Below are 10,816 nucleotides of genomic sequence, written 5' to 3' on the forward strand. Positions count from 1 at the left end.
GTTCGTGATCAAACTTCTGAGAGGCCCTTAGGGTTTCAAAGGATTTGATCACTTGACCAACCAAGTTTATGTCTGGGTGGTGATTTAAATTTACTAATTATATAGGAAATAAACAGCAATTTAAAAAGTTAACTGGAATATGAAATTGGTTGGTCACATGATCGAACCCTTGAAGCACGTAGAGTTTTTCAGAAAACTTGATTACGTACTAACAAAGTTCATATCCCGGTGAACTTTTAAGCATTCATTTGCTGTTTATAGCTTATATTTTAATGTGAACAAAGCATACCATTTAGAATTGTTAAAATAACCGAATTTTATTTTTACGATAACCCAACCGATAAGCGATAAGCGCGTGCTATGATTTTTTGTGACGTCATGTAAAAGCTCACACTTAGCTATCCTAGAAGTTCTTATAAGGAAAAATATTTTGCAACTGTAAATATTTCTTTAAAAATATTGGTTGGAAACGTGTAACGAAAAATGGGTAAACTTGTTCAGGAAATTCTGGTCAAAACAAAACCAGCCAATACATTTACACAATAATAAGGGCTTTTGTATTACACAAGATTCAATTTGAATGATTTCAAGAAAAAAACCCCGATTGCTTTCACCAAAATTGTCCATTAGAACCCCACTTGAAAGCTTCTTTATGTACTCTTGACACTTTTTAAAAAAATTATCAAGATAAATAACACAACAGTAATACATGATCATTATTGTTTTTAAAACAGTTGTTAAAATGTAAATTATTGAGATTGAAAAGTAAAAAAAAAACCGTCAAATCAGGTAACATTTTATATGTTCAAGAATTCATAACATGTTCAATGCATTATACAGGATGTTATTTCATTCTTTTATTCTTCAAGGAAAGAAAACTAAAACAAAGGCGAACATCTTTTTTTGCTTTTTGTCATGGACCTTTTAGGAAAGAGCGTTCTTAGTTTTCAGCATTTTTGACTTATACCTTTAGTTATAACCATCCCAGAATAATATATGTTCAAATCAAACAACTATTCTATATACACGTAATTAAATTTAACTGCACCAGACTGTGCCCATTATTGATGTTCTATTAAAAACAAATATATGTATAGAGCTTTTAAATCTAGGGTTTATTTACTTAGGTATAGACTCATCCTTTATTACTACTAGTATCTAAACATCTCGTTCTGTTAAAACTCTGTCATTGTTATGTCTTTTTCTTATCGATGGCGATTATTATGTCATTTGCATGCATTCAATATACTGGAACTTTAAAATTTTAATCACGATGATACATCAGTGTAGCAACGCACTGATGTTGTGTTCGTTTTTGTTAAATAATTTCGGACAGGGTATTATATAGACGAATACTAATAGAGGACGCTGTTGTTTTCTGCTTTTTTTTTTGGAAGTGCGCTATGTAATCCATGTCTCGTGTGCCTGAGAAGGTAAGATTCTTAACTTTAAGTCCATCAGTTGAACTAACTAATTGTATCTGTTGGTTTCTTTTCTACATTATTACAATGATTTTGCCTGTTGTTAGAATAGATACTGCCATTTAACATAAATCTAAAGACTTGTGTCTATGAAGCACCACCAATAAAGTCAAAAGAGTAGATCATTTTGACCTATGAATAATCAAGACAAATCAATTGAATTAAAAAGATAAATTAAACATATTAAAGTACCATATCATTTTCATTTCATCTGCACTAGGTTCCCGTCAGCTTTTACATTAATGAGAAACATCTCCTGATGAACCATATAAATAAGGTTGTCTGTAAAAATATACCGACAATCTGGAGTGTTAATAACTACAGTTTTGAACACATCAAAACGTACATAAATGATTTCTAAAAATTGTTTTTTTCATTTTTGAAACTCTGTCACCTTTAACATCATCGACATGTTCACCTTATTATCAATATATGTATACGTTCTTTTTTTTCAAATAAATGCAATAATGAAACATTTGTCATTGTCTTAAAGTCTTCAATTTGATCGAAAACAATCCTATAAAAGTACAACGAGTTCCATTAGTTTACAGCTTTTTAAAAGATGAATGATAACCACTTAACAGACGTAAGGTTTGTTACCGGCTAAATATGATGATAAATCAATTGACCTTTCGGAGTTCTCATTTAAATAAAGACCTGTGCGTGCATCAATGGTTTACCACGGGTATTTAACTGAACCTTTTCAGACATTATAGTGGAACCATGCGACAATTATAGAAAGACAACTTATCTGTGTTTTTTGTTTCTATCAAAGCACTTAAATACTTTGTGTTATTTTTAATGATCGAGTGACAGGGTTTGATTTAAAAAACACAATACAAAACAAAATAACAGTCAATACTAAATAAGAATAGTTTTTACCATATTGTTATTCATCATTTAAATAAATATTTGATACATTGCAATAAGAATGTGCACTTTGACATTATTTAAGAGCAATGTTTTAGGACAAATTTGTTGCACTATGAAAGAAAAATTAAACTGTATGATATGAATTTTACGTTTAAACAGAATTTACACCATACTATGCGAGAAACTTTAGTTTGTTCAGGTCGATTTTTAAAAAACGTGATATGCCTTGAAAAGATATAGATTAAATTATATTATAAAACAAAAGCGACTTTTAAAAGATTAGAAAAGATAAGTACGTATTTTGCTAACGGTTTAGCATTCTCCATAAGTCGTTTTATTTTATACTTTATTCTTACTCTGTATCTTTTAAGGGTCTTTTACTAGTCCATATGTTTTTAAATAAATTGGGTCTTCTGAGTTTTTTTTTAACCCATATGTTGATCTTAATTTAAACTAATAAAATGAGTATATATTTATGCAAATTTAGTAGAAAAGACACATGCTTAAATTTATTATTTTTCTTTTTGTTGCCATAATAGAAAGCAAAACATCATCTTATAAGTCATTATGCCACTTTAATCTATTATTTCATTTGAAGGTTATGTGATTCCATATATATACACATTTCACCACAGCATGGCTACCCCAAGTCCTTATGCAACACGGCAGTGTTCGAACTGCCAGGGGGACACGAAATTCATCTGTACTTCATGCAGATGTGATTTATGTTCCAGCTGTAAAGAGGAGCATGTGATTGAACTAAATACAATGGACCATGATGTGATGATATTCCGCAGGAAAATGACCCCTCCAATTCAAGAAAACTGTGCTATACATACTGATAATGTTTATGATAAGTATTGTGAAACTTGTGAATTGCCCATGTGTTCCTCTTGCGATGAACATACCGGACACAATAAATTAGATATTAAATCCTTACATGATTCACACCATCAGCGACTCAGAAAAGCTATTCACGTCGTGAGGGGCAAGATCCACTTATACGAAAGTGTTTTGATGACCGGCATCAAAACTGATGTGAAAACCTGCCAAAAAGAAATATGGAAAGGTAATGCAAGTCTTATTTTGAATGCCGCACGGCTTAAGGATATCGTTGATAAAGTTTTATGTGACGTTGAACTCATACACAAGTGTTTTGTACACAATCTGAAAAGACACAGACATATTTCTAGTTTGGTGTGTACTGAACATTCATTTGAACAGTCAGCAACAGATCCTGTAAAATTCCTCTTATCAAAATCTGCCTTTGGAACATTAAAAGAACGGTACGGATGTGCAAAACATGCCAAGCTAAGTGTAACCGAAAGACTGAACGCAAAGGGCGTGACGATGTTATTGAGCGATATAAAGGTCACAGAGGGACGAAAACGACCTACAGAAATTGAAATCAAGTTGATGCCTGCACCTGTGTTTCAAAAGTCTTTCATGGGGACAGATGTTGACTCCTGTTCCCACATGGCTTTTGTGACATCAGATAAGATATGGATTGGATGTAAAAACAAGTTTTATTTGAAAGACACAAACGGCGACACACTTTTTCACCAAGAGGGACCAGTTAATGATTTTTCTTTGTATAACCCTGCTGCATATTTCACAGTAACCAATGAAAAGGATTTGGTTTTTATAAATAACGATCATAACATCGTTAAACTGTCACACGATATGGAAAAAATCACGACATTAATTAACACACCATACAATAACAAGGGACCATGTTGTGTGTATTTCGCCCCCTTCGCTGGAGATCTACTTGTAGGGTTCATAGGATATGGTGATTTGGATAACAAAACCTGGATAAACCGTTACGATGAATTAGGCCGTCTGAAGCAAACAATTCAGTATAACGAATCAGGATACCCTCTTTTTACCCATCCTTCCCATATAGCAGAGAACAACAATGGGGATGTTGCTATTTCAGATGGAAGTACAGTTGTAGTTACAGACATTGGAGGTCGACATCGCTTCTCTTACCATGGAGGGCCATTCAATTTTGGGGTGGTTCAAGGAATTTGTACTGATTCACTTTCGCACATACTAGTGTGTGATAGTTACAGTAGCTCAGTACATATGATTGATAAAGACGGTCATTTTCTAAAATATCTTCTAATGCGACCACCAGGTATACTGTCACCGAGCAGCCTAACCATCGATGTAAACACACATCTTCTCTGGGTTGGATCATCAAGTTTAAACACAGTGCTTGGTTATAAGTACATAACCCAATATGTTAACACCTACGGTATGGCACATTTCATTCTTTTATGTTACTATTGTTAATCTCTGATGAATTTCCTAATTACAATTCAATCCGTTAATTCAATTTTGCACAAACGTGTGCCATAGATCATTAGAATAAGTATGTTATATATAAAACCATAAACGACTAGGTAAAATAAATTTGCATGGTATTGCATTTTTTCAAACAAAATTAACATATAAGTTTGTAACTTATTATGTTTATTTTTTAGCTGAACCCTCACTGAGTGCTGTTGTAAGAAAATCTGCTGTACACTCAACAGTACAAACGGGGGAAGAACATTGCTTTGTAAATGAACTACTCTATTTAGAGACACCGGGTCCATTGCTACTGAATGCAATTAGAGTGGAAGACATCGGGTGTTGTTCCCATTTGTCACTTGTTTCGGCAGATAAAATATGGATCAGTGATCATAAAAATCTCGTATTGATAAACACTAAAGGTGAATCAATATACCATATTAAAGATTTATTCAGTGAACGAGGTTCCGGAATACACACAGTCACCAGTGATGGTGAATTGATTTATATAAATAAAGAACATAACATCATGAGACTGTCGACAGTTATGAAGACAAAAACTAAATTCATAACGTTATCTAACACTGCATTAAGACCTTTAAGTGTGTATTGTTCCCCTTTCACTGGAAACCTTCTTGTCGGAGTGACAACAGAAAACCCAATAACAGGAATTATTTTGCATTACAACCGGGATGGAGATAAGACGAAAAACATACAGCACAACAACAGTAGAAAACCGCTTTATCGTAAACCTGCATATATAACAGAAAACGGTAATGGGGATATCGTGGTGTCTGACTCGGGCCTTAATATTGTAGTGGCTACTGACAGGGAAGGAAATTATCGTTTTTCATATACAAGTCATCGCTCATGTTCTTACACATGGTGTCATGGAGTATGTTGCGACGGCCAATCGAACATTCTTATATGCGCTCCATACTCTAACTCCGTGCATGTCATAGATAAAAATGGACACTTTTTATCGCATTTTCAACTTTCAGGGATGGAAAGGGCATACTGTCTGAGTTATGACGTCCTCAATAACCGTCTTTACGCTGGTATTGACGATAATCAACAAACACTGGGTGTTTACAAGTATATATTCAGACAGGATTCGATGTTAAGTAAGTGTTCGAATGCTGAAAAAAAAGAATAATCTAATATGTAGCGATGAGGTTAAAAAATCCATTACAATTGTATATTCCATAGGATTAATGCTTTGTCAATGCTTAATTCGAAGGTCAACATTTAAAGCTAACTATTTCTATGATTTGATATTTGTAAGACTAAGTAAACTTATAACTATTTATGACGCATTCATTTGTATTTTTGTTTTTTAAGGAAGACATTTTGTTCTTTCATCACACTTCATAAGTTAAAAACTTTTTGCCATGCATGGAAATACAATGTAAATAAAGGCTTTCTAACAATTCTAAGTAATGTTTTGTCAACATTATTAATGTTCTTTCCTACCATTCTCTTCCTCTGTTTTTTCTTTGAATTACGTTTGCTACACACATGTGCAAAACACATGTTCGTCAATCCAAATGATGTTTCACATCCTTCCTTTAAAAATTATTCATCTAAAGATGCATATTGGTTTTATTTTATCAAACGCAGTGTTGAATTTGGTGAGAAATCATAGAATATATTTTTTTTACCAAGACGAATTAGCTTATTCTCGTTGTAAATAACGTTGGTCTTTCCTTTTCCATACTTTATGTTTCATTCAGTCCAAGATCTTTTTTAAAAACTTATTAGCTCACTATTGTTGAGTTAGAGTCATCCCTTGGAATGATTGTACATTTATTTGTGTTCCTTAACAGAAATTGCTAGTACTAAACATGAACTTTTTATGGAATACATAACATATCATCTATCATAATAATTACCTAATAAGTAGACAAGAAAAAACTTGTAAATTTAACGTACGGTGAGAGTCAACGTGTTTATAGCCCAGTTCTGTTCTAAACATTCGTTTTACATTTATTGTAGATCCGGAATCAATCTCTGGTGATTTAGCAAATCCAATAGAAGCTATTCAAACAACAGACACTAAAGAAAGAAAAGTAAGAAAGAATAATCTATCGTCATCACCGTATAGCCCAATCCTACACAAATACTTGTCAATTACTGATGTTCGGTGTAGCAAAAGTGTATCTTTATGCGCATCAGGTACATGTATGATATGGGTGAGTGATGATCATGACATTGTATTGGTCAACGAACTTGTGAAACATTACATCAAATCAAAGATCAAATCAAAGATTATCGCGATGGTGCATATGATGGGTCGTATGGATTGCACACGCTAAACAGTGATGGTGAACTAATTTACATAGCAAAGGATGATACTATACTCAAATTGTCAAAGGATTTGGAAAAAAGTACCATATTTATTCAGAATACGGATTCAAATGAATGGAGACCTCAATGTATACATTATTCCTTATTCACGAGTGAAATCTTGGTCGGCATGGCAAACATGAATTTAAGAAGAGGAAAAATAATTCGGTATAAAAAAAACTGGCAAAATGGCGCAAACAATACAATGCAACGAAAAAGGACTGGACATCTTCAAATATCCTCGCTATATAACAGAGAACAACAATGAAGATATGCTGGTATCTGATTACTCTGGCGCTGTAGTGGTCACGGATAGTGCAGGAAAATTTCGTTTCGCTTACAAAGGATATCCGCAAGGAACAGCATTAGATCCACTAGGAGTGTCCACTGACGCACTGTCAAACATCTTAGTATCCGACTATTACACAAAAACAGTACATGTTATAGATAAAGACGGTCAGTTTTTGTCATATCTATTTATTAACCTACAGTGTGTCTCCAAACCATGTTCTGTTTTCCTTGATAAAAATACGTATCTTCTTTGGGTCGGCTCAGAGTACAACAATACAGTAGCTATCTACAAGTATTTAAGGAGTGAAGATGTAGTGTCAGGTAAGATAACACAACTCTAATTTAAGATTCATTTTTTTTATTTGTGCGTTGTTCGAGGACGTAAATACACTGAAATGATTAAATTATTGATGGCAAGATATATGCATTTACATCAGTACAAGAAACTGGTACCAACATACAATTACCTATCATTGCTAATAATGAGTTTTCATTAGACTACGTTCCTTATTAAAAAACCATGAGGAATAATGGTATATAGCATTGGAAAGATAAACTTACAAATATTGGTATTTGCTAAATTGCCAACAAAATGTATTGAGCTGGTTGCATTATATATATTTAAGATATTGACACGAACTTTTGTTACATGTAAGGTTTTATACATGTATAGGATTATAGTTTAAATAAACACGTGTTAAGGGAGGGCTTCTACAATATTAAATTTGACTTTAATTTTATGATTGTGTCATAGATCAAAATAAATATTGCGATGCTGTAAGACAGACGCAGCAGGACCTTGTCGATGGAACTTGTTCGAAAATGCAGGTATTTGCACCAGCAGTACAGAATTATTTCACAGTGAATGACTTTAAACGCTGTTCCCATTTATCATACGGCATATGCGACTGCCTTTTAATCAATGAAGGAAAAAACTTCATCATTACAAGAACATCAGGTGAAACTATACACCATATTGACGGTTTACGCAGTGATGCCAGTACTGGATCACACTCAATGAACCTATCTCGGGAAGAATTGTTTTATATCGAGAAGGACTATAACATTGTCAAACTGTCAAAATATAAACAGAAAACAAAAACAACTTTTATCAAATGTATGCAGGAAACCGATTCTGCATGGAGACCATGGTGTCTTTACTGTTCTCAAATAACTGATGACGTTTTGGTCGGTATGAAGAAATTAGACAGAATACAAGGCAAGGTTATTCGGTACAACAACCTCGGGGAAGAAATACAGGAAATACAACACAACGAAATCGGAAGCGATATCTACAGTACACCACGTTATATAACAGAAAACATTAACGGGGATGTCGTGGTGTCTGACTCCACAGGTGCTGTTGTGGTAACAGACCGTGAAGGAAGACATCGTTTTTCGTACAAAGGACACCCCCCTGAATCAAAACTATCTCCACTTGGAATCTGCACTGACACTCTGTCACATATCTTGGTATGTGATGAGTTAACCCACGCAATACAGATTCTTGATAAAGACGGAAACTTCCTATCCAATCTGCTAATTAAACCATCAGGTATAGTATCGCCTAGTTGTCTGTGTTATGATGTCAACGCAGACCTTCTCTGGGTAGGATCAGACGTCAACTACTCGGTATGTCTCTACAAGTATATATCAACACAGGACCTTCTTACCGGTAAGATTTTTAAGTTTATATTCGAGGTTTTATGTATGATGCCAACATTGGATATCACTGACTATTTAGATGCATGTAGTGTGCTATTTTTACATTTAATGCCGAAACTATTGTTACAGTTATTTATTTACATTGACAATACACAAAATAAATAATAAATAAGTATAAAAGTCAAGTATAAATACTTTATTCGGTACAATCATCGTCTTTCAGGACATCGTCGTTTGTTTTCGATGAAAATGAAATCCAATACAACAATCTATTTCTAGTGTGTTCAATTACATTATCCATGCACAAATTAAGACACAGATAACTTAAACAAGTTATACATTAGTGATATGTTTATACCTAAACGTTGATGGCGCCGATTAAAATGAACATAGTGAAGACGTACGTGTATCAGTCTCCTTTAACAGGATGTCGGCCTTCATCAACATCAGTACTTATATTTCGAGCACCAGAAAAATATATAGTTTGCTACCCTTATTCAAAGAAATATGATAAAATCGTTCAAAAGAAATACCTCGTTTAACATTTGTTTTAATCACGTTACATGTAGATCTAAATTTCGCAACGGTCGATTGTAAAAAAAAAATAAACACACCTTGTATTCTTTATCAATATTATTCATAATGCAACAATTTTTTAATAATTTCAAGTTTTAAACACAGATTCCACAATTTTTTTTGTTTTATTTTGCTCTAGTTTTTTTTCTTCTGTCGTTTCTGAATAATGGGTATTATTATGTATATATTTTTCTTAATAAATTTTTATTCACCCTTTTGTGAATGATTTACAGATGAGAATTCAGAATATGAAGATAACTATGAAGAGTGCTGTCTGGTTCAAGCAGATTTGTAAAGAAATTCTTTGAAGAAGAACACTTTGATTCTAAGGAATGGGGGGAGGGGGGATTAGGTTCTGAGAAGTTTATTGTTTTCATCCATTTTTTCTGTAAGATGTGTTCATTAAAAAAAAGGTTTCAAAAAAGTAAGTGGTTGTAAACAACTTATGATAGAAAGAATGTCATAGTATGCTGTAGACAATTTGGTGTATGCCTCTGGTTTACCATGATTGGTCTTATCTTATAAGTCAGTGCTTCCTATTTCTTCACGTTTGTTACAACTTTATATTTACATTCCACATATTTTTTTGCATACAAATTTCCATAACGCGCGTTACTCAATTTGTATGCACACGTCGCTGCAGTAATGAGACTGTATACTTAAAAAAAATAATGATTCAATGCTATATTAAAGCTGACATGAATTCATAAAAGCATTTGGTCGCCATATAAGTTTCGATCGTTCTTCTACTGACACTGGGGTATATATGCCGGTTGAGAAAGTTACGGTAGGTTGCTTTCCGATCGAGGCATTCACGTTGCACGGACTTCTAAATGCATGAACTACACATTGTAGTAAAATGTAGTAATAAAGAAAAAAAACAACAATTAAATACAAAATATATATATATTCTTCGAAAGGATGTCCAAGGTATCCGTATCATTTTGCACAGACAGTGCTGCCTTACTTCGCATGCACATTGAACTCGTGTGCCGTTCATATAGAGTGCATAACGTCTGCATTTTCTTGAAAACCCCGGCGACACTACATCCAACACAGTAGCTAAATGATAGTAACTCCAAGAAAGTAACGGTGTTACCATCCATTCATACAAAAACGCCCCGTTTTCTGAAATCCATGAACGAATTGACACTGCTCGATCTGCCACAGTGTGTGGTTTGCGCATGTGTGATGTTATAACATACACAGGAAAACGGTCTACAGTTATCGAGGAATTTTTGAAGTATCTGCGCTTGAATTTCAGTCTGTCTTATTTCGTCGTTTAT

The 10,816-nt window shown here is 33.6% G+C and overlaps 1 pseudogene; it reads left to right on the top strand.

The window, feature by feature from the left end:
* Positions 1–2,990: 2,990 nt before the first annotated feature.
* On the top strand, positions 2,991–10,102 carry LOC128174530 (uncharacterized; annotated as a pseudogene).
* Positions 10,103–10,816: the final 714 nt, after the last annotated feature.

The sequence above is a fragment of the Crassostrea angulata genome, chromosome 2 (assembly GCF_025612915.1).
Source record: "Crassostrea angulata isolate pt1a10 chromosome 2, ASM2561291v2, whole genome shotgun sequence".
NCBI classification, from domain to species: domain Eukaryota; kingdom Metazoa; phylum Mollusca; class Bivalvia; order Ostreida; family Ostreidae; genus Magallana; species Magallana angulata.